Source organism: Elephantulus edwardii, unplaced genomic scaffold (assembly GCF_000299155.1).
Source record: "Elephantulus edwardii isolate Elephantulus edwardi_28Jun2011 unplaced genomic scaffold, EleEdw1.0 scaffold00021, whole genome shotgun sequence".
Taxonomy (NCBI): domain Eukaryota; kingdom Metazoa; phylum Chordata; class Mammalia; order Macroscelidea; family Macroscelididae; genus Elephantulus; species Elephantulus edwardii.
In genome coordinates, this window is record NW_006399771.1 from 2,811,684 (window position 1) to 2,839,264 (window position 27,581).

The 27,581-nt window shown below is 37.7% G+C and overlaps 1 pseudogene; it reads right to left on the reverse strand.

Annotated features, from left to right (window-relative positions):
• Positions 1-20,792: 20,792 nt before the first annotated feature.
• The window catches only part of LOC102861953, a 50,832-nt pseudogene continuing 44,043 nt past the window's right edge, over positions 20,793-27,581 (reverse strand).

A 27,581-nucleotide genomic window follows, 5' to 3' on the forward strand; every position in this document is an offset into this window, starting at 1 on the left:
GGATTCGAACCGTGAGCCTCTGGGATTGTAGTTACAGCTCCTTTCCAGTAGGCCACCAGAGCTCCTCTCATCTATTTATTTCTTAATAGACACTTGGGCAGCTTTCATTTTCCTCACTATTGTGAATAATGCTGCAATAAACACAGTTACACACATATCCATTTGTGTTGTAACTCTGATTTCTTCAGGATACATTCCAGGTAATGGAATAGTTGGATCAAATGATATTTCTGTGTTCATTATTCTTAGGAAATGAGCAGTTGCCTGCCATTGCACTTGTACCATTTTACATTCCAATCGGCAGTGCATGAGACCTCCAGTCTTTCTGCATCTTTGCCAGCATTTGTTGTTAAGCTTTGCTGTTGTTGATGAGGTGAGACGGTATCTCACTGTTGTTTTGATTTGTGTCTCTTTAAATAGCCAACCAAGAAGCTTTCACATGAACAGAGCAAAAGAACACTGCATGTTTTAAAATCAGAAAAGGTGTGTGCAGGAATATAGCCTTTCTCCTTACCTAGTCAACCTGAATACTGAGCAAACTCATGATGCTGGATTCTGTGAAGAGGAACATGGCATCAGAATCTGAGGAAGAGACTCATTCACAGTGTGTTTTATGGAGATAATACAACCTTGCTTCGTGAAAGTGAGGACAACTTGAAATGCTTGCTGCAGAAGATCGAGAACTGCAGCTTTCGGTATGGATTATATCTCAATATCAAGAAAACAAAGGTCCTCCCCACTGGGCCAATAGGCAACATCATGATAGCTAGGTCTCTTTTTGTTTCTTGTTGTAGTGTTTTGTAATTTCCTTTACATCTGTCTTTTGTGACTGTAGTTAGATTTGTTGCTAAGTATTTCATCTTGTGGTTGGTTATTGTAATTGGTATTATTTTCTAATGCCGTCTACACTATTACACCATCTGCATATGTTGTTGCTTTTGTTGTTAAGTGCCATCAAGTCATAGATGACTCATAGTGACCCTATGAATGAAAGACCTGAACACTTGCATAACTTTCACTGTTTCTCTAAGTTCATAGAATTTCCAGAGGCAAGCCATTTCAGAAGTGGATGCCACTCCTGCTTTCAAGCTTGTTTTAATCAGGAAGCTCCGTCAAACACTGTCTACCACAGGTAACCATTATTGCATTTGGCACATCAGTGTCAAAGTGTTCAGCATCAGAGCAATCACGAGTTACCTCTGTACACAAGTGGACAGACCAGTGCTATGCCACTTAGAAGAAGGTTTGACCAAAAACAATTCAAGCCAGGCCTGAAGGCCACAGATTAAAATCTGCATATAGAGAAAGTTTTATTTCCAATTTGAAAATTACTATACCTTTTATTGCCTTATTGCTCTAGCTAGATGTTCAGTACAATAGTAGGTGGTAATGGGTATCCATGTGTGTTCCCTGTTAACAGGGATACATCTTTAGTCTCTCTCCAGCCAGTATGATGTTGGTTATTGGTTTTGTGTATATGCTTTTAATTACGTTGCTCTTATTTTTTTTAAGCATTTTAGTCAGGAAGAGGTGTTATATTTTGTCAAAAGCCTTTTCTACATCAATTGAAATGATCATGTGATTTTCATTTATTTATTGATATGTTAATGACATTGACCGTTGTTTTGATATTGAACAATCCTTGAGTGCCTATTATGAATCCCACTTGATCATGATGAATTATTCTTCTGAAATACTGTTGAATTCTATTGGCTAGAATTTTGTTACAGATTTTTGCAGCTATGTTTATGGTCTATAGTTTATCCCAAACTCCCTTACATAGCCTGTTGTTGCTGTTGTTGTTTACCATCGAGTTGGAACAGGCCCAGACCTGACCCTCTGGTGAATAGATTGCCCATCTGTCACTCAGGGAGCAGCTAGTGGATTTGAACTGTGTGAATTCTTACTTGGCTTCCAGAGCTCCCCTGACAGGGCTCTAGAGTTATTTGCTGGTATCTTTACTTGATTTTGGTATCGGGTTGTGCTTCCTTCATAGAAGAAAATCTAGGAGTACTTCTTTTTCTACATTTTGAACTAAGGTAGAATTGGTGATAGTTCTCTGAATATTTGATAGAATGTAATTTGAAGCTGTCAGAGTTGTGGCTTTATTTGTTGGGAGGCTTTTTTTAGTGATCTACTTAACTTTTTTTTTTGTGATGAACTTGCTCAATTTCTTCCTTTGTGATGAGTTTGTTCAAGTGTTCTACTTTTGTCTGTGTCAGTTTAGGTAGAGTGAGTGTCTAAGAATTTGTCCACAACATAAAAAGTCTTCCAAGCATCCTGGAAAATCTACAACCGGGAGAAGATAAAATAGATGAATGGGACCTTCTAAGAATCAAATCCCTATGCACATCCAAAAACTTCTCCAATAGAGTAAAAAGGGAAGCCACAGACTGGGAAAAATATTTGGTAATGACATGTCAGATAAGGGACTTATATCAGGAATTTATAAAATACTTGAACACCACAATAAAATAAAGGTAAATAATCCAATAGAAAAATGGGCACAGGATATGAACAGGCACTTCACCGAAGAAGACATTCAGATGACCAACAAGCACATGAAGAAATGTTCAAAGTCCCTAGCTCTAAGAGAGGTGCAAATCAAAACAACTATGAGATATCATCTCACCCCAGTAAGAACAGCAAAATATAACAGAACAGCAAGCAACAAATGCTGGCGAGGATGTGGAGAAACTGGAACTCTCATTCACTGTTGGTGGGAATGTAAGATGGTGCAACCATTGTGGAAGGCAGTGTGGCGCTTTCTCAAAAAATAGCAAATAGAGATACCATTTGACCCAGCAATCCCATTACTGGGAATATACCCCAGAGAGACTGTGTCTGCCATCCAAGCAGATATATGCACACCCATGTTTATTGAAGCTTTGTTTACAATAGCAAAGAGTTGGAAGCAGCCTAAGGGCCCATCAACAAACGAATGGATAGAGAAGCTGTTGGTATATCCACACAATGGAATACTACACAGCATTGAAAAACAAGTATCTCATGCAATATTATTCAAAGTGGGTGACCCTGGAGGACATTATGCTGAGTGAAATATATCAGTCACAAAGGGACAAATACTGCATGGTGCCACTGTTGTAGAATGGGTCTGACATCAGGGTGGGGGTATGACAGAAAAAAACTGGATAAATTATGTATATTGTATTGAAACAGATGAGGGAAAGGACAGATTAGAAGTGATATATGATTGAGTATTATGGTTAGCACAGGAATCCAGAATTAAGGTTACATAGAGAAGTGTACTCGGGGTGGGGGGTGGGGGGAAGGGACGTGGGAATTGTATTCTAATGAAGAATTTATTTTTTCTCTCTTCAGAGGGGGAAGCGAGCTGGTGGGGAGGGGTGGGCAGGGAGAAAATTGCGGCAATGAATGAATGGAAATCCAAAACCTCTGTAAAAAAAAAATAAAAAAATTTAAAAAAAAGAAAAGAATTTGTCTATTTCCTCTACATTTTCAAATTTGTTAGAATATGATTTGTCATAATATTCCATTACTATTCCTTTTATTTTGGTTAGTTTTGTTGTGATGTTATCCATTTCATTTCTTCTTCAAGTTATTTATGTCCTTTTTTAAGTTTGTCAATGATTTGTTGATTTTATTGATATTTCAAAGAACCAACTCCTGGTCTTTTTGATAGTTTCAGTTATCCTATTCCATTTGTTTGTTAGTTTTCTGTTGCATTTATTTGTGCTCTTTACAATTTCTTTTAGAGTTTGTGGAGCTTGCTTGCTCTTCTTTTTCTATCTGTTAGAATATTGAGTTAATTAGTTGATCTTTATGATGTGTTTGCTTATTTCTATGAACTGACTTCTGAGTATTGCTTTTGCTGTATCTCAGAAGTTTTGATAGGTTGTGTTTTAATTCTCATTTGATTCAAGGATCTTTAAATTTAATTTTTTTATTTCTTCTACACTGCAATCTCAGAGGCAGGCACGTGGCTCAAATCTACAGGCTGCTATGCAGGAAAAAGATGGGAAATTCTCTCATGTGATTTACTGCCTATGTAAACCCACTATTTGTCCGTTCCAACTAGACTACATGTACCAACATTACTCAGTAGTGATCAAGGAAATGTTATATAGCTTCTCCATGTATGACTTTTCTTTTTTTGTCCTCTTGTCATTGAGTTCTAATTTTATTGCACTGTGGTCCAAGAAGATGCTTTGTAGTATCTCAATGCTTTTAAATTTATCAAGGCTAACTTTGTAATTTAGCATATTGTTTAATCTATATAATGTTACATATTCACTGGAGAAAAATGTAAATTTAGTCCTTTTTTTGTTTGAAGTATTTTGTATATGTCTATGAGGTCAAGTTGGTTAATTGTATAGTTTAGTTCTTCTGCATCATTGTTGAACTTCTTTCTAGTTGGGTATCTTTTAATGAGAGTAGAGTGTTGAAGTCTTCTATTGTTGTTGTGGTATTCTTTTTTCTTCAAGTCTGTTATAATTTGTGTTTATTTTTCAGCTCCGTCATTTGGTGGTTGTTGCTGTTACATGTCATCAAGTCGAGTATGACTCATAGTGACCCTATAAACAAAGACCTGAAACCAGTCTTGTCCTGTGGCATCCTCACACTACCTGACACACAAGAGCCCATTGCAACAATCACCTTGTCAATCCACCTAGTTAAGTTCCTCTCCATTTGGTACATAAATATTAATTTAAGGTCCTCTTGTTGTATTGATCCTTTAAGCATTAGAAAATGTCCTTTCTTATCTCTTATACTGGTTCTTATCCTGAAGTCTATGTTATCAGAGATTAATATTGTCTCTCCTGCTTTTGGCTGTCATTTACTTAGAATTTTTTTTCTTCTTTGGTTTTAGTTTGTCTTTCTTCTTGTTTCTCAGATGCGTCTCCTATAGATAACATATTGATGGGTTTGTTTTTTTATCCTTTCTGCTACTATTTTTCTCTTAGCTGGTGCATTTATCCCATTTACATTCAATGTGATTATTGATAGGCAAGGCTTTTTGGTGCTTGTGTTTGTGAGTGTGTGTAATTGCTCGTTACTTTAGTCCATCTACTTTTCTGTGCTGTCTCTGTGTAAAGGACTTCCTTTATAATTTTTTGTAAAGTTGTTCTTGTTTTCATGAGTTCCTTTAGCTCCCAATTTTCTGAGAATGACCTAACTTCTCCTTGGTAATTAGGGACACTTTTTCTGGGTACAAAATTTCAGGTTAGCCCATGTTATCTTTCAGCCTTTTGTATAGGACATCCCATTATCTTCTCGCTCATATGGCTTCTGCTGAAAAGTTGGAGTTAATTTTATAAGTTTTCATTGTTAAGTAACTCTTCATTTTTCTTGAGCTGCTTTGACTAAGACATTCTTTCCTTATCTTTGATTTTAGAAAATTTGACTCTGAAGTATGTGGTGTTAAGACTTTCGAAAGTGACTTTTATATCCATTGCCTTAAGCCCCTGTGAGTGTGTGGTCTTTAGCTACCTCAACTGCATATACATGGTTCACCTTTTGACCAGCATCTTCAACAGTATCAGCAGCTGTAAGGCTCACGTAAAAGGGAAAGCTGGCCAGATTGTACACAGACTTACGAGATATAGCCTGATTGAACATTAGAGAGAGAGCGCTAAAGGTTTTGCTTGTTGGGTGATTGAAGGAAGAACTGACTTGTGACTGCTGTGAGACAAAGCTTGCTGGGCAACTGAAGAAACTAGACGCTTCATTTGTATTGCTAGACTGGACCTGGACTTTCACTGTGTGATATGCTTTGCTGTTCCTTGCCCCTCTGCTCTCAACCTGCTTTCCTAAGAAACCTCATAATTGTGAGTAAAGTCATAAAGTCTATGAGTCAATTTGAAATGAACATCAGACTCAGTGATTAGTAGAAATAGATGCAGGAGTGTGAGAGTGTTATGTCTAAACTTGTATCTATTTGTTTGGTATTGTGAACATTATTGATGGGGACAGTTCCCCTTTGTAGAATTAATAATGGTTGGGCTTAGCCTTCCCCACATTCTTCTTTCTCCTGTTACAACATGTCTTGGTGTTTTTCTTTTGGCATCTGTCCTGTTTGAGGTTCACGTAGCATTTTAAATATACATATTCTCAATTTTCATAATTTCTGGAACATTTTCTTTTATATTTATCCCACAATTTTCTCAGTACCTTTAAAATGTTTTTAAAAATCTTCCCTCTTCTTGTTCTAGGATTCCAATAACCTGTATTATTTTTCTTGGTGTCATTCCACATAATTTTTATGCTTTCTTCATTTTCCTTCCATCTTGTCTCTGCTTTATTCTCCTAGAGTAGTAAGAGTAAGGGCCTTTAGGTCTCTGCCTTGAATTCCTGGGTCTTTGACTTTCTTTTAACCCAGGAGCTCTCAGAGCTTCTAAGTCTCTCTGTCAGTCTCTGAATTCCTGTGTTACATATGGCCACAAGTGACCCTCTTAAGCTAGCTAAAGGTCTATGGGCTGCCATTAGCTATAGGGCTGTTCTTAGACTAAGACAGACTAGGAAGATAGGCTAGAGATTTACTTCTGAAAAGAATGATAATGAGAACGCTAAGGATTACAATAACCTGGTGGACAGTTAATAATGGGGATAGGACAGCTGAATATTTCATTCCACGATGCATGCATTCATCGTGAGTTGTGGACCAACTAAAAAACTAACATTATATCTTAAAATCCATGAGTTTATATTGATGCCTCCAATTCTTTTTTAACACCAGTGGGTTCATTATAGTCTTTCTCCTTTCCTTGTTTGTTAATTCTTTCTCTGTCAGTGAGAAAGAAACCTGTCTCTCCTCCATAAATAAATATTGACATACTAGGTATTGATGAGATGAGATGGACTGTTAGGTGGCATTTTGAGTCAGATATGATCTGACATATGATCTACTATGCTGGAGATGAAAAGGTGAGGAAAAGTGTGGTTGCTTTTATAGTTAAAAAGCTCATTTCTAGGTCTGTCTTGAAATATAATATTGTGAGTGACAGGATAATAGCATGCATACAAGGAAGTCCAGTCAATACCACTATCATTCAGATATATGCACCAACAACCAAAGCCAAAAAAGAGGAAATAGAAAATTTCTACCAACTTTTGCAATCAGAGATCAACCAAACATGCAATCAAGATGCATTAATAATAATGGGTGACTGGAATGAAAGACGGGAAAAGAAACATGGTCTTGGTGACAGAAATGAAGCTGGAGATAGAATGATAAAATTTTGCACAATCAATGATTTGTTTATTGAAAATAATATGTTTTATAAGAAACATAAACACAGGCTATATACATGGATTTCACCTGATAGTATGCATAGGAATCCTATTGATTACATCTGTAGAAAGAACCTCTGGAGAAGCTCAATATCAGTTGTGAAAACTAGGCAGGGTGCTGATTGTGGAACAGACTATCAACATATATATGATCATGAAAATTATTTTGATTTTGAAAAGGTTATATATGTAGATCTTCTGCTCTCCTCATAGTAGATATCCTTGTCCATGCCCACTTTTCTTCTTTATTCTCACACTCTCAGAAAGTAACCATATTCTTTTGTTTATTCACATGCCTCTTTTGCACAAATGAACAAATACACATTTTCTTATGTTTCCTACTTTCTTACATGAAAAATATCATATAGATGAGCTTCCTTTCTTTTTTTTCCCTCCCTTCCTTCCTTCCTTCCGAACAATCTCCTCCTGTGCAATTAACTTCCTCTGAAAACCCGCTCAAGTATCAGCTATGGGTTCATTCCGACTCAATAGTGCACAGCACCAGCAACTAGAACTCACTAAATGGTCTCTTGTGAAATTATCACGAGTCAGAATCAACTCCATAGATATCAATCATCTTGTTTATCCTATCTGTGTACATTTAGATTGGCCTTAATATTTTGCAATTAAAATGGTGCAGTGAGTAATCATGGCATCTGTACTTTCCCATTGCTGGATGTATACCTTTAGGCTACATTCCTATTACAAGTGACACAAGGTAATTATATATGTAGTATTAGTGAAAATGAAAACTGTCTTGTTTTCATTTCTAAAACATGATTGGAAGACAAAACATGGTTAGAAGCGCTTAAAGAAAAGATTTGCCCTTGATGTAAGCTTGAGCTTGATAAAAGTAGAATTTGGTAGTGGATGCTGGGGCTTAGTGTAGGGGAAAACATCTATTACTCTGAGGAAATTTGCATTTGAATGGATTTTTTAGACTCACCTTGGACTTTTGATTGAAAATATTTACACTTGAAAGAAAGGCAGAAATGAAGAAAAAGAGAGGAGAGACTTTGACTTTTTAAAAACTAGAACAAGCTGTCAAAGCCCTTTCCCAGGACTTGAAGTTAAAGGGAACCAGTAAGTATGATCACATACAATGATCACCTCAATCCACTGGAGTGGATGTTGGACACATGAAGCAATGAAGAGACAGGGTGAGCTTGGACATATTCCCTCGGCATTGTTCACATAGCGTTCACAGATGTATGTGAAAGGGTTGCTGGCTTGAGGAGCACAGAGTCATGAGGACCCCTGGCTTAGAGACTTAACCTCATATGGAGGCTAAGACTGAGTGAAAGGACCAGCCCATGTGGAATTCTGGAAGTGTGGACTCTTCATTTTGTTGCTGATGCCCATTTGGACCTAGTCATGGGTGGCTGGGAATGAGTTGACTAGAACCCAACCAGATGAAGAGAACCTCTGAAAACCTGTAAGAGGGCCAGCTACATTCTGACCTGACAGTACACAACAACAATTTTAGCATTTAAGGAGTTTTGTTGGTCTAATCCATAGGGAGTTGCACTGTTAACCAAAAGTCCGAGTCTCTGGAAGTTCTTCTAATCCACCAGTTGTTATTTTGTTGTCTGCTGTTGAGTTGGAACCGACCCATAGCTAACCCTACAGTGGGTTTTCAGAGGCAGTCATTGACATGAGAAGAGATTGCCTATACTTCTGTTGAATTTGAAACGTGTGCCTTTGAGAGTGTAGTGCAGATTTTTACCATTGGACCACAGGATCTCCTCAGTACACCAGTAGCTCCATGGTAAAGATAGGTAATCTCTCATTTGACTTACTGCTTCTGAAACTTACTGGAGGGTCAGCTATAAGTTGGTTCTGACTCTATGGCGGTGTGTGTGTGTGTGTGAAAGAGAAATCTTAGCATTGCTGAAATAACGAAAAATCATATGCATAAAACAGTGTCTATTTAAATATAGACACATACATGACACATACCACGACATGACACAATTAGACCAGCCAGAAGTAGACTATGTATAATATTATAAAGCCCATAACCTCTAACTGTACTTCCCCTGTTCTTCCCTCATTATCCCGGAACCATGATGCACCTTTTCAGCTTTAGGGAATCCAGATCATTATTGTTCTTCAGATTTGGGACTCTATCTGGAAGTCTGTAATTTTTTATGTTGGATCAAAAATTATATACTTTAGAGAGGGTTTTAATGCATCGTTGTAACTAACCGATGAGTTACATGAGTTTCTGAAATCTCATTCAGAGGCATATTGTTTCTGGGGATCCTGCCCTCCTGTTAAGGGTTACATTTTGTTAAGGGTTCTCCAAAAAGAGAATGTAGGATTCTCAGCCTCTTGCATCCATGAAACTGATCTTGTTTGAAGAGAAAGCCAATGAAGATGCTATCGGTTAACATGAGGCACACAGGAATAGGTGGGTTCTAATTCAATCTGAGTACTGTTCTTATGAAATAGGAGAAGAGACACAGAGAGAGGGAGAAGACATCCATGTGAAGGTACACTCACAGCTAAGAAACACCTGACCTAGGAGATGCTGGAAGAGACAAGGAAGACTTTTCTCTTAGAGTCAACAGAAAGAGTACAGTCATGCTGACAACCTCAATTTGAACTTCTAGTTGCCAAACTAGCTATGGAATAATGAGTTTTTATTATCACAAAGCACTCAGTGTGTTCTTATTTGTAAGAGTCTTAGGAAACTGATACATTCTGTAGTCTGAACTTTGGATTCAATCCTTGACAGTTTGAACTGTCACTTTGGATGGTGAACAGCCAATAGAGGGAGGTAGGAGGGAAAGAAGTAATGCTGAGAATTTCGTCGTACAGAGGTAGGTGATGGGGAGTGAAGGTGGTGGTGGAGGTGGTTTGTGACTGAACAATGTGGTTGTTGTTAAGTGCCATCGAGTCGTAGGCAACTCATAGCAGCCCTATGAACAAAAGAACTGAACACTCATATACCTTTCATCCTTTCTCCAAGTTCATAGAGTTTCCAGAGGCAAGCTATACCGGAAGCGGATGCCACTTCGGCTTCCAAGCTTGTTTTAGTCATGGAGCTCCACCAAACACTGTCTACCATGGATAACCATTAACTCATTTAACACATCAGTGTCACAGTGTTTAGCATCACAGCAACCAGAGTTACCTCTGTACAGCAAATGGACAGACCAGTGCTGTACCACTTAGAAGAAAGTTTGATCAAAGACAATTGAAATCAGGCCTGGCTTGGTAGCAAAACTTTCTATCCACTAGACCAACAGAGCTCTCTTATAACTGAACAATGGGCCACCTTAAATATCTACAGGAGAGGCTCAAGTGTAACAAGATTGTCAATAGGTAATTTATTGTTGCTAGTTGCTGTCAAGTTGACTCAATCCATTTGAGCAGAGTAGAACTGCTCTGCAGAGTTTTAAAATATTTTTGTTTGTGTACAATAATTCATATACATCATGTTTTTATATGTACTTTGTATTTTACACAATCATTCATATGTATTGTATTTTATTCATGTACCTAGCATTCTATACCTTCATATACATTACATAATTATCATTGCTCTAGGCCTATTATAACCGTGTATTTAAAAACCATTGGACATCTCCCAACCCTTCACCCCCACCTCTCTTATCCCAGTGATTCCTCTGCCCTCCTTCCTCTTATATAGGAGACTATGATCTTTCAGAAGCAAGTTGCCAGGTCTGTCTTCCAAGGAGTCTCTGGGTGCCTTTGAACTGTGAATCTTTTGGCTAGTATTGAGTGCTTAACCATTTGTACCACTCAGGGTCTTTGAAATAAGTTAAAACCTTGATAAAACTTAAAGCTGAGGCAGAGGGTCTAATATTGCACTGATGAGCAAACACTGGGAATCCAGCCTAGCAAAACTAGAGTTAAAATTATGATGTAAAAGGCCTAGAAATCCTAGGGATTCTCCCTCAAAGGAAGAAACAGAAGAACTATCATTTAATGAACAAATGTAACTCCTGCTGACAGTGAGAAAGGGCAAGAGGAAGGAAGGACAAATAACTGGGATCTGAGGGACAAAGTTAATCAATAAAGTGAAATAATAGGCAGGTCAGAAAGTCAAAATCAAGTTTTATTTTACTCAATTCAAGGTAACTGGTCAGCTTATCACTGGAGACAGGGAAGAGAGGGACAGAGAGGGCATGAACTATGAAAAAAACCCAAACCCTCAAGAACATGGAGACTTTTTATTTTTTTAGTCAAATCTTCATGTCATGTTCCTCCTCTGTCCCACAATTTTTGATAGATCATGTGAGAAGTTTTGACATTTCCTCTTTTCTTTTTCCTGCCCTACATGTGAAGAGACAAGTGAACCTTAAAATAACTGAAAAGCAGAAAACCAAGGGAATAGGGACCAGCTCAAGTGCCTGGCCTAGATAATTAGTCTTTGAATAATCGAGGATGGGGTGCATTATAATCATCATATGGACGCAGTAATTAGGCTCAGCGGCTTTGAATTATGATGCTTCAATTTGTGTGGGTAGGTAAATGGAGTAGTTTAAAAACAGCTTAGTTTTTAATCTAGCAACAGCAGAATGGGTTCTGCATCTTCTCAACAATGAGGATCTTGGTACGTATTTCTGGCAACTGGCAAAGGTTGCGATGAAAGCTGGATGCACTGACCACAAGTGCGCCCTTCTTTTCTGAGAAGTCTCGTTTGCACACAGCATGCATCCCCAGAGTAGTTTGCAGGCTCACTGTGTTTTGAGACACAGCTGACTCCTAATTATAAACGTAAATATAGTTATCTAGATTCTCATCATGTACTTCAGATTATAGTTTTAAGTTTATTTAAAAAAAATTAGCACAAATGTAGTAAATAGCTTGCTTAAAATGCAGTGTATGCTCCAACTGATTTAAAGCAACCCCCGACACGTTCCTTGCGATTCTCCAAAATGTTCCTCTTCTTCCTCTGGGGTTCAAATCCAAGAATTCAATTTTCGCTTTGATGTCTTTTTAAAATTTTGCATGTTTCTAGGATCTTTACATATTGAGATGAAAGGAGAGAAGATCAGGAGGTGAAAATAAAATTTACTTCTTAAAATCCAAGTTTCAGAGTTAGTTTGGTTGACAGTGAAAATTGTCTAATTCAACTGAGCTAAAATTATAGCTTTAACTGTTAAGGTGGCTGTAAAATGCAACTGGTTTTTCTCCAAAACAATCTCCTTACATATCTATTAAATACAGCATATACTTATGACTCTGTAGGTCTTCAAAAAACTCACTGCCATTCAGAGGTTTTGGACCCATAGTGATTTTTTTAGGACCCAGTAGAACTGCCCTGTAAGATCTTCTAGGTTGTAATCCTCATGGAAGCAGGTTACTGTATCTTTCACTCAAGGAGAAGCTGGTGGATTCAAGCAGCTGATTTATGGCTGGTAACCATGATTTTTAGCTATGGCATCATCTGTGTACCTCCTGTAACCTCATGCAGTAGATTTTCGAGAACCAAAAGAAGGTAATATTAACTCATTTGTTTAAAATAAAGAAATTCGAAATATGGCTTGAAAAATAGAGACATTCCTTAATTCAAATGTTCCTTAAAACAAGTATCTTTACAAATGAAGTGAAGAATATTTGTGTAATGCTTAAAAAATTGTGCTTTATTTAGAATAAAGTATAAATTTTAAAATCCCAGAAAGTCACATTAATACAATGGCTTAAATTGAGAGCCCACTATGTTTTATCAATCTGTTACAGACTCGTAATTATCTTTTAATACTCACAGTGGTTTTGTGAACAAGGGCTCTTATTTTTCTTGATCTTTTCAGTGGAAGGTTTGAAAAATCACTAATGATCTTTTGGTCAGATAATAAGGAAGAATATAGTCTTTCACAGCATATATATATCTTTTACAGATATAATAGATATCTCCAAATAAATGAAGTGAAACTTTAAAATATTTGATCTTTGCTGGAGTTGTGTTTTCTTGAGCAATGTAACCACTTTTTTAAATTCATGCGTATATTTAGTCATTCAATGATGCTCAGCAACTGTAGCCAGTTTAGTAGAATATGGTAGGTTGAGCACTGTTACCCTAATTGAACATGTGAAACTTATTACCTGGAATTGGTGGAGGCAGCAGCAATGAGGTAATATGCATTGGATGGCGGCACAAGGCCCTCACATTACCTGAGCTTTGGGAATCTTTTTGGTATGATTTGAGACTATGGAGGGACATTTGATGACATCGTTGAGCTCCAAGTACTCTGTTATATTTTGGGTATACTGGAAATAGAATGCTTTTTTTCTTACATTAACAATATCTTTAGGTCTATGGAGTTAGCATATGCAGTACTCTTATCCAATTTTCCTTCTAACTGAAGCACTTAAAAATTCCCAAGAATGTGGACCAGCTGGTGAGAAATCCTTTCAGCCTTTGAATAACTACAAAAGTCTGTATTTTTCCTCTCGATTTTGAAAGATATTTTCAGTGGGTATAAAAGTCTTGTTAATGTTACAGAATGAATTCATCCCTGACTCCAGCGGGTTTTCGGAAGTTGTAAAGTGCATGGGAAGAGATTGCCCGATTTTACCCTGTCATAAAAGTCTAGGCTAAAGATAATTTTCCTTTTTGTTCAGTACTGTACGTTGCTTCATTGTTTTCTGACCTGCAGAATTTCTAATGAGAAAATTTTTATCTTTGCCTTTGCTTCCCTATAGTTAACAATTTGGTTATGGTTTATTTTGACATAATTTTCTTCATGTATCTCATGCTTGTGATTTGTGGAACTTCTGGATGTGTGAGTTTATAGTTTTCATTAAACTTGGGAAAAGTTAATGTCTTCAAATATTCCATACATCTTCAAATATTTTCCAAATATTCCATTATGTCTTCAAATAGATTTTTCCTCTTCCTTCCTTGACACATCTATTAGATCTCTTTACATTTCTCCAGCTCAATGATGTTTTCAGTTTTTTTGCATAATTTGCATTGCTTTGGCTTCCAGTTCATTGGTCATGTCTTGTGAAATGTTTAGTCTTCTACTGATTCCATCCAATATAGTTTTATATTTCAAACACTGTTTTTAGCTATAGAAGTTTGTTTTGAGATTTCCCATGATTCTGTTTAGCTTTTTGGACATCTGTGACACAGTTCGCTCCTCTCTTTCAAAAGTAAAAGAAACACTCCTTCCCTGGTACACAATCCCCCCGCACCCCTCCCACCACCCCAAGTACATTCCACCATGCAACCTTAATTGTGGACTCTTGTGATAAGGAGTTTCTTTCTTTACGTAGGTCATATATTTCCTCTTTATTTATGTTATTTTTTTAATTAGATGCTGGATATTACAAATTTTTCCTTTTTTGAGTGGCAAATATTTTTGCATCTTCATAACTTTATTCCAAGAAAAACTACTTTGAAACCATTAGGTTTGAGGGAACCTTTTTGTGTTTAAGATTTGATAGAGTAGACCAGGGTAATGTTTGTTGTTGCTATAAACCAGTGAGTTGGCACTGACCCATAGTTGACCCTCCAGCTGGCTTTCAAAGGTAGTAAACCACAAGGGAGGAGAATGCCCATAATCTGATGGATTCGAATGTTATGCCTTCGAGTAACTCTTTACTCTGAGTCACCAGAAGTCCCTAATACAGAACTATTATCACTACTAATCAAGACCCTTTGATTCTCCTTAATGTGACACAAATTTTCATGTTTTCCAGAGTTGCTTTTGCAGTGTGAGTTCCAAGTTCTATTTCCTTTAATCTTTTCAGGTATTTCTTTCTTTATACTCAGATAATTTGTACATGAGAGTGAGAATGCACTGAGTATTCAAGTATGCAGATCTCTCAGCTTCTCTCCCTTTCTGTGTTTTCTTTTGATCATCCTGTTCTCTTAGCTTTCTCTCTTCAACTCAGAGATCCTATGGGGCTTCACATGGGCCCATCCTACTTGTGTTGTGGTCTGGCGATTCTTTCATGACAATAAATTGGGAGGAATCTTACAGTTGGCTTTATTTGTTTCTCATCTCTCATCAATTACTGCACTTCACTGATTGATGTTTATTGTCTTGAGAACCATTTTTTCACATATATGTCCATTTGGGTTTTTTGGAGTCAAGAGTATAAACCGAATCTTTTCTGGTCCCTGTTACTTTATCCTGGTAAGTATTCTCTGACATTCTACTAATTTATACCAATCTTCCTAAATTTTACTGTCAGATGCTATGTTGTTGTTGTCATTGCTAAGTGCCGTTGAGTCACAGGTGACTCATAGCGACCCTATGAAGGAGAGTCCTCAACGCTTGGGTGTCTCTCATCCTCTCTCTAGGTTTATAGGGTTTCCGGAGGCAAGCTACTACGGAAATGGATCCACTCCTCCTTCCAAGCTTGTTTTAATCGGGGAGCTCCACCCCACTCTCTGTCCTCATTGGCTAACCAGCCATTAACGCATTTGACACATCAGTGTCACAGTGTTCAGCCTCACAGCAACCACAAGTGACCGTGGTAAAGCAACTTGTACACCAGGGCTATACGACCTAGAGGAATGTCTGAACAAAAACCATGAAAGACAGGCCTGAGGGCTGCAGATTAAAAGTCACCCACCTTCGGCTTGGTAGCATCGCCTTCTGTCCACTGGACCAGCTGATCTCTCTCTCCATGTACTTTGACCTTGTCTTTAATGTCTCTCTTTCTTAGCTTTTCTATTGTTGTATAACTTATCATTTGCAGTCAAATTAGTTCGTTCAAGATTCTAACATATGTACTATTTTCCTATCTTGATACCAACTTGGTTTTACAGTGCTTAGCCACTCAGCTGCTGATTTGAAAGTTACTGTTTTTGTTAGGTGCTGCCAAGTTGATTATGATTCATAATGACCGTATGAATAACAGATCTGAACCTTGCCATATGTATCTCATCCTCTTTACCTCTGATATGCGCAAGCCCATTGTTACTGTCACAATGTCACTCCACCTTGTTGAGAACTTCTATTTTTTTGACCCTCTATTTTTCCAAGCATAATGTCTTTTTCTAAGGACTGGTCCCTTCTGACAATATGCCCAAAATATGTGAGATGAAGTCTTACCATCCTTGCCTTTAAGAAGCACCTTGGTCGTACTTTCTCCAATACAGACTTGGTTGGGTTTTTTTGAAAGTCCACAGTACTCATCTCCAAAACCAAAATTTAAAGACATCGATTCTTCTTCTGTCATATTAATTCATCGTCCAACTTTCAGACATAAAGGAAACAATTAAAGATACTATATGGCTTGGATCAGGCACTTATTATTTCTTAAACTGTAATCATTGCTCTTTAGCATTTTGGAGAGGTTCTTGACAGCAGAGTTACCCAATTTCTTGGCTATTGTTACCATAAATGCCGATTGTGGATATAAGTAAAACACAGTCACTGACAATTTTAATCTTTCCTCCAGCTGTCATGATTATGCCAATTGGTTCAGTGATGAGGATTTTCGTTTTCTTGATGTTGAGATGTATTCCATATTGAAGGCTGTAATCTTTGAGCTTCTAAAGTAAATGCTTCAAACCACCTTCACTTTCTATAAGAAGAATGAATAAGCATCTACATAATACTTTTTGTTGAAGAGTCTTCCTTTAATCCTGATATCACATGTCAAACATGATGTCACACACTTCTTGAATTATTTGCTTAGCATGCAAATTGAATTGGTATGAAGAAAGGATACAACTCTGACACATACCTTTCTTGATTTAAAACCATGTAATGTTCCCTTGTGTTTGGACAACTGCTTCTTGGTCTTTGTACAGATTGTATATGAGCATAGATAAATGTTCTAAGATCCTCATCCTTCTGAAACGTATCCATAATTTATTATAATTCACACAGTTAAATGCCTTTACATAGTCAATAAAATGCAAGAAACTTTTTTTTTCTGGCATTTTGTGCCTTCATGCAAGATCTATCTGGCATTAGACATCCTCAAGATACCCTAGCCAAAAAGATGGTACCCAGGACCTGGTTCACATCTCACACTAAGAAGCAGGATTGGTCATCCATTCCTGAACAACCCTTCAAAAACCCTATGAAGAAAACAAAAAGAAAACAAAAAACCTTATGAATACCTAATAGTTTTATTTATTCAACAAATAAAAGCCATAATTGAAATACTAGAGCCGGTGAGATTAGAAGACACTAAAAAATAAGAATAAATAGTTGTTGCAGATATCGAGTAATAATTGGAACTTGGAAAATATATAAGTCTAGGAAATTGAAATATTGTAAAAAATGGAATATTGTATATTGTAGACTGTAAGTCTGCAAAAATTGAATATTGTAAAAAATTGAATGAAACATGTAAAGATGGACATCCCAGGCATTAGCAAGCTTAGTTGTCGTGGACCACGTGATTGTTTGAATCACACAATCATGTGATTTTTTTTATGCTGAGAATGACAAATTTAAGAAGAATGGTCTTGCATTTATAGTTAAAAAAGGCATTTCAAAATCTACTGAAATGCGATGCTGTGAATAACAAGATACTAGCTATACATATACAAGGAAGACCTGTTACGACAGCTATTATTCTAATATATATACATAAGTCACTAAGGCCCAAGATAGAAAAATTGAGAACTTCTACCAACTTTTACAGTCTTAAATTGAACCAACATGTAACTAAGATGCATTAATAACAATTAGTAATTGCAATGGAAAGTTGGAAACATAGAAAGGGCTGGTAGTTGCAAAAGATGGACTTTGTGACAAAAATGAGGCTGGATATTGAATCATATGATTTTATCCATCTAATGATTTATTGAAAATACACTTTAAAAAACTTATAAACTATGGACATAGACCTCCCCTGATGGACTGCATAAAAATCAGACTGATAAAATCTGAAGGGGGAAAATAATTGGAGAAGCTCAATATCAGCAGTCAAGACAAGGCCAGGAGCTGACTATACAACAAATGACCAGTTATTCATGTGCAAGTTCAAACTGAAATTAAAGAAAGTTAGAACAAGTCCACAAGAACAAAAATCTGCTTGAGTCTATCCCATCTGGATTTAAAAACGATTTAAAGAATAGATTTGATGCCTTGAACACTACTGTTTGAAGATCTGATGATTTGTGAGATGACAACAAGGATATCATCCTTGAAGAAAACAAAAGACAAGACAGAAGAGAAAGAAAAGACCAAAATTAATGTCAAAAGAGAGCTCAGAAGATGTCAGAGGAAACATACCCTAGAATATAGAGAGTTTGAACAAAGGGAAACAATGATGAAATAAAAGAGACAAATAGAAGATGTCAGGGGATGGCTCAAGAAGATAAAGCGAAGTATTATAACAAGATGTGCACAGAGCTAGAATTAGTAAACCAAAGGGAATAATATCTTCAGCATTTTGCAAGCTGGAAGAACTAAAACATAAATTCAAAACCCTCAAGCTGCAAAACTAAAGGCCTCTATGAGTAAAATCTTGAATGAAACAGGATGCATCAAAAGAAGATGAAAGGAATACATAGAGCCACTGTACCAAAAAGGACTCATTGACACCGAGCCATTTCACGAAGTAGTATATGATCAAGCACCAGTGTAACTGAAAAAAGTCCAGGATGCCCTGCAGGCATCGCAAAAAAAATAAGTCCTCAGGAATTGCTGGAATACTAATGTAAGTGTTTCGACAAGCAGATGAAGACTTGGACATGCTCATGAGTCTACACCAAGACACTTGGTTTGGTGACTGGAAGAGATCCATATTTCTTCCCATTCCAAAAAAAGCTGATTCAGTATAATGTGGAAATTATCAAACAGTATAATATATCACCTACAAGTAAAATCTTGCTGTGTATTATTTAACTGAAACAGTATATCAACAGAGAACTAACAGAAATTCAAGTTGGATTTAGAAGAGGCTGTCGCATGAAGATGGCTGATTGTAGATCAGATGTAACACACTCTCCACACTGTGAGAGCTTCCAGGTCCAGAAATAAGATGGTGTGTGTTGTAGAACCTGAGATAGAGCTGAATCTTTGAGGGATGGGACTGTTCCTGTCACCACTGCCATAGAGGTTATCAAGCCACAGTAGATCGCTCTTCAAAATGACCAGCCATGCTGCCCTGTGTACAGTTCTGTGTTCTGTTGCTCTCCGTGTTTGATGATTCAATTCATTCCCACACACACTGTCCAGCTGCCATGGATGTGGCTGCCACCACTGTCCCAGATTCTCTGGTTCTCATGTCATGGAGATAGTTTAAAGTATTTTCCCCCCCTTCAGACACAGAGACAATTTAGATTTTCCACATTTCCCTAGAAGACTGACTCTTCCGAGTTGGCATGGAAAAATCTAAATTTTCTCTTTCAGTATGGACCCAAAAGTGGGTGGTTAGAATCCAGTGTGAGTAGCTCTGCAGAGAAAGATGGTTCAGTCTGTTTCTATAAAGATTACAGCCTTAGAAACCCTATGGGGTAGTTCTACTTGATCATATAGGGCTTCTAGGAGTTGGGATTGATTTGACAGCAACAGATTTGCATCTTTTGGTTGTTACCACAGAGGCTATTCCTTCTGAATTGCTTCTCATCTATGCTTAGTTAAATCCTGCCCACTTGCAAGACTCAACACAAGTCTCTTTTCTTTCCTAAGGCTTCCTTCAGCAACCTCTTCCTCTGAAATCCTGTGTTTACTGGTCAAACATTCCTGTGGTCATTTAATGACCTGCAGTCTTCTGAGTTTTCCGGTACTATTTTAATGTTTAAACCTTAGATTTGATTTGTGTCTATATTTCTAGCTTGTTCTCAATTAGATTATAAACTTCTTGATAACATGGGTAATATCTCTCACAATATCGTATAATATACATTGACTGATACATTAGAAATCCAACAGATGGAGAAGACATACATGTATGATGAATATTGTTAATAACATTGTATACCTGAAAAGAGAATAATTTTCTTGAAATATGTTGTCATGAGAGGCTTACTATTTTCTGAAATGAAATTTCATGACATTTAGGAACTCAATTCCCAATTAAATGCATTCTATTAACTGGTACACCTGTCTAAATACACCCTCCCCTCCACTAAAACATAGGGGCAAGAGTAAATGTACTGGTGAAAATGACGGAGAACAGTGTGGGTCTAGCTTGTCTTTCATTTGCAGTAACTAAGGAGGTTTCACGAAGCAATGGTCATTGATAAATGCAGAAAGTGACACAGTATGTTCTCTGTCTCAAATAATACATAGAGAAGTGAGAGGATTGGTATTAAGTTACAAAACTAAAACTATTCCCTTTAGATCTAATTTCCTTTTAGTTATTTTATTTGAGAATATAGATACTTTAAACCCCTGAAAGACATTTATCTGTCAAACCCTAACATAGTGTTGCTAAGTTCCCCCGTGAACTCCGATTAGGAGGGTGGGAGGGAGCTGGCATTTCTGTAAGCAGAATTAATCTCCTAAATCCAATGTGTACCTTTTGGAGTCGAATAGGGCAAGGGAGGACCGTGTTACTGGTATTAATATAATAAATGGCTTTTCTAAGCTGAACTGAGAGGAGATAGGATGTCAGCTACTTCATCCCGAGGATGAGCCCGAGTTTTCGCCTCCTTTAAAGAGTGCTTCTAGGACTGACTTTTGCACCTTGCTGCAGAAACAGGATAAACCCACGTCCTCTGGCAAAGACCGCAGAAACAAGGGCAGATCGCCCTCAAAGCTCTCCTATTAATCAGAAAGAAAAAAGAGTCTACTTTCTTAATATTCATGATTAATAGCAGTCCCATAGTTCAGCCCAGTCAGAAACTTCTCATCTTCTTAATGCCACTATGACTTGCAGATAATATCCACTCCTTTCTCTAGATATTAAGAGAATGATCAGTTAGTAAAATCACAATGACCATCAACATCCAGGCTATGGCACAAAATGAATGAGGTTTATAACAACACTGATACCAGCATTTATCAGAAGCTGTAGAGAGCTACCCTTAGCATCTCCTTTTAGAACTTGTCAGTTCTCCTTGCTCCAAATTCCTTACCACAACGTTTAGGGTCTCTAGTCTTTCAAGGCTTCAACTTCACCTCTTGTCATCCTCCAACACCATTATTTTTTCTACACAACATGAGCTATGTACAGGAATACCAAGTGTCATGTTCCTTGTGCCCTTACTATGTGCAGGTGCTTTTTAAAAAAATACTACCTATTCCCCCCACCCCAACCAGTTTCTCTTACTAGGAGTAATCACAGTAACAGTAGTGGTTAGACTTGTGCCGGTAGAGTTTACATGGGTTCCCTCACAATCCTTTCAACAACAAGCTGTTGTTATGTACCGCCATGTTGGAACAGACCCATAGCTCACTCTCCGGCGGGTTTACAGAGGCACTTAATTGAACAGAAGGAGAGTGCCCAACCTTCTCCGGCATTATTATTCCCATTTTATAGATGAAGACATGGAGGCTTAGAAAGTTCAAGAGCAGTGCATCTAAATTCCAAAATCAATCTCCATAATAGTCTATGTGTTTCCTACTGCCAAAGGGGCCCTTTAGAGTAGTGAGAGAAGATCTTCACCCTGAAACCCACAGCGTCCCTTTTCAGAAGGAAGTAGCTAAGAGAATACGCCATCCCCTTTTCCTTATGACTCAGGGTGAAGTCTCTCTCAGGGAGGAGTGATAGGGAATGGCAAAGGACACACTGACAAAGAAGATTGATCAGAACTGGCTTTGACAAGCACTGTGGCATTTGGACAAGAACAAACTGGGAGGAGGGTAGAGAGAATAGTGCAACAATGAATGAATGGAAACCCAAAATCTCTGTAAATGTTTATGAAAATTAATAAAATATAATTATAGAAAAAAAAGAAGAAAGTTCAAGAACCCTGCCCAGGTTTACACAGCTGCTAAATGGGATGCAGGAATTTGAAGGTAAGTAATCAGTTTGTAGATCCTATTGTATTGCACTGAAACTGAGCATGTGACTTCAACATGGTTATGTGGCTAATGCCTGTTCACTAAGCAGACATAACTTGCTCCAGAAAACCCTCTGATGCTCACAAGCCCCTGCCCTCTTGTCCTTCCTGTGCTTGCTTGAATTGCCCTCTTATTTCCCCTCTTAGAGTATTTATCATTCAATATTCCAACCCCATAATAGGGAGCTGGGCTGCCCTAGTGGAAAGGAGCTATGCTGTCAACCCAAAAGTACATGGTTTGAACCCACCAGCTGCACTGAAGGAAAAATATGGTCCATCTCTCCTGTCCAATCCACTGCCTCTGAAAACTCACTGGAGGGTTCGGATTCCACGACATTTGACAAACAGCCCCATAATTATCTGTTTACCCTCGGTGTCACTTTCTGAGGCACAGAAGCTCTACCTACCTTCCTTCCTAGTTTATCCTTAAAGCTACCCCCAATTTTTGTACTAAAAAGAAGCTTAATAAATGGGGTTTTTGTTTGTGATTAAATTTAGCTCCACTGAAAATTCTGCACAATTCTTTTGGCAAGCAAAGATTAATTCTACTTCTACTGATTTTCAGGCTTTCCCCCGTTTCCTGTTCATTGTGATAAAAATGTAGGTGAGGTTTTTTTTTAAAATTGTCATTTCAACATTTTTGTTATGTTCACATTAGTGACATTAATTATTTTCACCATTATAACCATTATTTAACTATATATATATATATATATATATAACCATATAACCATTATCACAACATTTTGCAAAAGTTTGTCATCACCTCAAGTAGAAGCTCAGTAACTGTTCAATATTAACTCCCTATTCCCCTCTCTTCCTCTGTCACTGGTAAGCGAATAAATTTTTTTCTCTGTGCATTAGGCAATTCTAGATGTAAGAGGATTCATGAAATAGCTGGGTTTTCACCCACCAAATTGTGCATCCCAATAACTGCATCCCTGTAATTTCATCCCCGCCCATCCTCACCCTTCTGCTCCCAACCCCCACCTCCTTGCATTCCCATACATGTTTTTCACAATAAAAAAAACGTAGCTGGGTTTTATGTGTGTGTCCCTACCATGGACTGCCAAGAGAACTAACAGTCTGTCCTAGAAAGGGTAAAGCCAAACAAGGATTTTGAGGAAATGCTTGGAAAGGTAGAGGGACAGTACAGGAAAGGAAGACCCTGAATGAGATAGATTGACACAGAAACTGGGGTAATGGGGGTAGGTGTGCCAGAGACTGTGAGATTGGCCCAGGAAAGAGCAGGATTCAGGGCTATTGTGCATATGGTCTCTATGAGTCATGGTCTCTATGAGTCATGGTCTCTATGAGTCATGGTTTCTATGAGTCATGGTTGACCTGATGGCACATAACAAATGACAACAACATGTGTGTGTTGGTTCCTTCACTCAGCATAGTATTTGAAAACATTCATGTTGAGCAGATATCGAGTCACCCTTTCTCTTTATGGATGAAAATGTTCCCTTTTATATATAGACTAATTATTGATGGGCACTTTTGTGTTGTTTCTATATTTTGGCTGTTGTGAATAACATTAGTGCACAAGGACTTGTTTGAGTGCTTGCTTTCAAGTCTTTTGGAGGTAGACCTAGAAATGGAATTACTGTGAATTCTGAGACTTTAGTGGGGAGAATAGAGATCCTCCGTTCTTTGAAACTCCAGAATTATGTGATGAGAATGAGACTTTTAGTTACTAAAACAGCTCAGTCACATGGGTCATTTTAATTTATGGAAAGATTCACCACCATAGGATTATCATTCCTCATTTGGCCTGTTACCACATGTCATTTAATACTGGAGCTAGAGGAGACACTGACCCGTACTTCATCCAACTCTTTTTAATTCGAAGGAAAAAGTTAAGCCCAGAGAAGCTCCAATTCACTCACCAGTTAGTGGCTAAACCAGAGGTATAATCGTTACCATTCTTTCAAATATTGAACTTACTTAGTGCTCTTAAAATGTTAATGCTTTTCAATACCTTTCCCCCTTCACATTTGTGAGAATAAACGGATAAATGTATTGTCTCTACCTCATTGTATAATTTATCCGGAATTATTAGTGCACAAACAACAGAAGATTGTTTTGTTGGTTTTTTTTTTTAAACCTTTTTTTGTTGATAAAATTCACAAAATGGTCTAGAGCTCAGTGAATTTTTATGGAGTGAATCACACATGTAACTAGCACCCAGGGCAAGAAATAGAATATTAATAAGAAAAACGTTGGAACAAGACTTAAACACACACAAAAAGGCCAAGCTGATTGGTCCAGCTGAGGCTGGTAGAATCCCTGAGATTGTAGCTTTAGACCCCCTTTGCACTTGGAATAAATTTCACTCCTATTTCAGTCAAGCAATAGGCAAGCCTGTGAAAGGAAAGATAACACCATGGAGGCATTCACTCTATAGAATAACCTACCACATAAGGTCAAAGAGGAAACATGTGACAAAGGTAAAAGCCTGGACAGCAGGAAGGGGTAGGATAGAAGGATTAATGGATACAAGAGTCATAGGGAGGAAGTAGAAAGAGTGTGCTTAACAGTGTGGACATTGTAATTCATGCATAAGACAATATATAGAATGGTTGAATGGAAAACCAATTTGTTTGTAAATTTTCATTTAAATCACAATAAAACCCATTAAAGGATTTCTGCTATACATAATATATACATTTTTGGAGTATATTACAGTTTAAACAAGGAGCTCTGATGGCCTAGTGCTTTGCTGCTAATCCAAAGACTGAATCTCTCTAGTTGTTTGAACCCACCTGGGACTTTGAGTGAGAAAGGTGAACACTCGCCTCCTGTGTGATTTACAGTACTGGAAGTCTCCCTGGAGAATCAGTTACGAGTTCTGACTCAACGGCAGTGAACACTGATCGATGATCATGTGAATATGTTGCCTAACACTTATCAAGGGCTTGTGAGGGCTTGGGTGAAAGGAAAGGCACTTTTGGGATGGCAATTTTATCTTCATAAGAAATCTGATGACTCTATTATACAATATTTGACATATACATCCTTTCATTTGGTGCAACTGAAAAGGAAACTTACTTCATTGTCTGTTTGTTTGCAAAGACACCTGTTGTCTGACTGGTACTATAATAGCATATACAACATTACTGTGTCAATTTCATTGCATAGTACTTAAATACCTGTTGTTGGGTGCCATCAAGCAATTTTTTACTCTTAGAAGCTCCATGTGACAAACAAGAACTGTATTATAGGATTTTTTTTTACCTTCTCATCTCCAGCATAGTAGATTGTATGATCTTCTGATTAAACATCCCATGCCAATCCATCTCATTTTGCCACTACCTAATATATCAATATTTATGTGTTCCATTTCTTTCTTACAATGTCTAGTTTTCCTACATTCATGCTTCTCACATTCCACCTTCCAATCGTTACTTTCTTCTTACAACTGTTCTTCCTCTTTTGTATTTCCGAATTTAAGGACTCAGCCTCAGTTGCCATATCTGTTAGTCTACTCTAAGTGTGCTCTGCTGTTTATAAGGTTTTCGAAAACCTGTTATATTTGGGAAGTGGATGGCCAATCCTTCCTAGCCTGTCTTAATGTGGATGTTTAGTTTTAGAACATTATCTGACAGACAAGCATTTTACTTAGCAGGTGAAAGATAACTTCCCTTACAGAAATAACCGGCATATTCACTGTCCCATCGACCCACAAGCTTGTGTGTATTGTCTCTTCCCTTTCTCTGCTACACTCCCATTCCTTACACACGCAGCTACCTGGTCAAACCCTCTCTTCCCCAGCCACCTCTTAATGTAGGATTTTCTATCTAGCTGGCAAGCTTTATAGAACACAACAAAACCTTTCTGCTGTCGATCCGCTGGGCTGGTTTAAACTAGAAAACTTTCTGTTTGTAGTTGAGCTCTAAACTATTATGTCAACAAGTCTTCTTCTCAAATATCTGCATAGAGAATATTTATGATGTTTTGTCATCTGCGATTTGTGGACGTCATTTCTTTTTTTAAAAAAATTAATAATAATAATAATAATTTTCATGAACATTTACAGAGAATTTGGATTTCCATTCATTCATTGCTGCACTTCTCTACCCGCCCAGCCCTCTCTCCCCGCCCCCCAGTTCACTCCTCTCTTTCAAAAGTAAAAGAAAGACTCCTTCCCTGGTACACAATCCCCCCTCACCCCTCCCACCTCCCCAAGTACATTCCACTATGCAACCTTAATTGTGGACTCTTGTGATGATGGACTTCATTTCTTAAAAAGAAGGTGAAACCTCAAATCGATGATCAGCTGCATGTAAGGTCAGAACCTCAATGGGTTGTAGCTCATTCCAGGTCTTTGCTTACAGTTTTGGAAAGTGTCTGTTTCCAAATGGACTGAATGCAATGTCTGGTTTTGGAGCTGAACTGACACTGTCCTAAACCAGTGATTTATGCATTTGTCTTAGTTCATTAGCACTATATTTTAAACTTGTATGTAAAAATTACCTGACAAAGATATTTTCCCCCCTCTGATGTAGGCATTTCCTAAGACTTCAACTATTTTATCCGAAATGTTATCTTTATTCCATCTACTGCACTAACCAATTTTGCTACATAGCAATAATAAACATCTGAGGAATGAAACTGCCGCCTAATACTTGATGAGATTATTATACTTATTTGAAATAATCTGCATGAATAAATTTATTGCACAGTTCAATTATTCTTGAAAAATTATCATGATCTAAAAGTTACTTGGCCCAAGGATTCTTAATAACATCTAACAGCAGAACTCTGCTGGTGTAGTACATAGATGATTGTGCTGTTCACCCTAAGGCTGGTAGTTTGAATTAACCAGCGGCTCTAAGGAGAAAGATGGGAAATCTCCTATCATGCATTGCATAGACTTGGAAACCCAATGAGGAGAGAAAAAGAGAAAGAGAGAGAGAGAGAGAGAGACAACGAGAACCTCAATATGTATTGAAACATTGAAAGAATGGAGCCCTGTTGACATACTGTGTACGAGTCAGGCCAAAAGACTGGTGGTTCAAATCCACCAGCTGCTCCATGGGAAATAAGAAGGGTAAATAAGACAGGGTTTCCTCTTATAAAGCTTATAACCTCAGAAACCCAATGTATGGTTGCTATGAATCGAAATTGTCTCTGAGTAAAAGACTTTTATCCTATTCCTAGTCTCCACCCAATGCAGTTTGTTCTAGGCCACCAGCTACTTCAAGGTGAATTATGGCATAGAAGTCTCTGTTCTTAAAGATTTACAGCTTTGGAAACCCCATAGGGCAGTTCTTCTCTGTCCAATAGGCTCACTGTAAGTTGGAATCAACTCCATGGCAACGGAAATTTCTACCCAAGGACAAAAATGAATTCAATTAATTACTCAGAACAATGGTGCTAACCTCACTTCCTGCCTGAA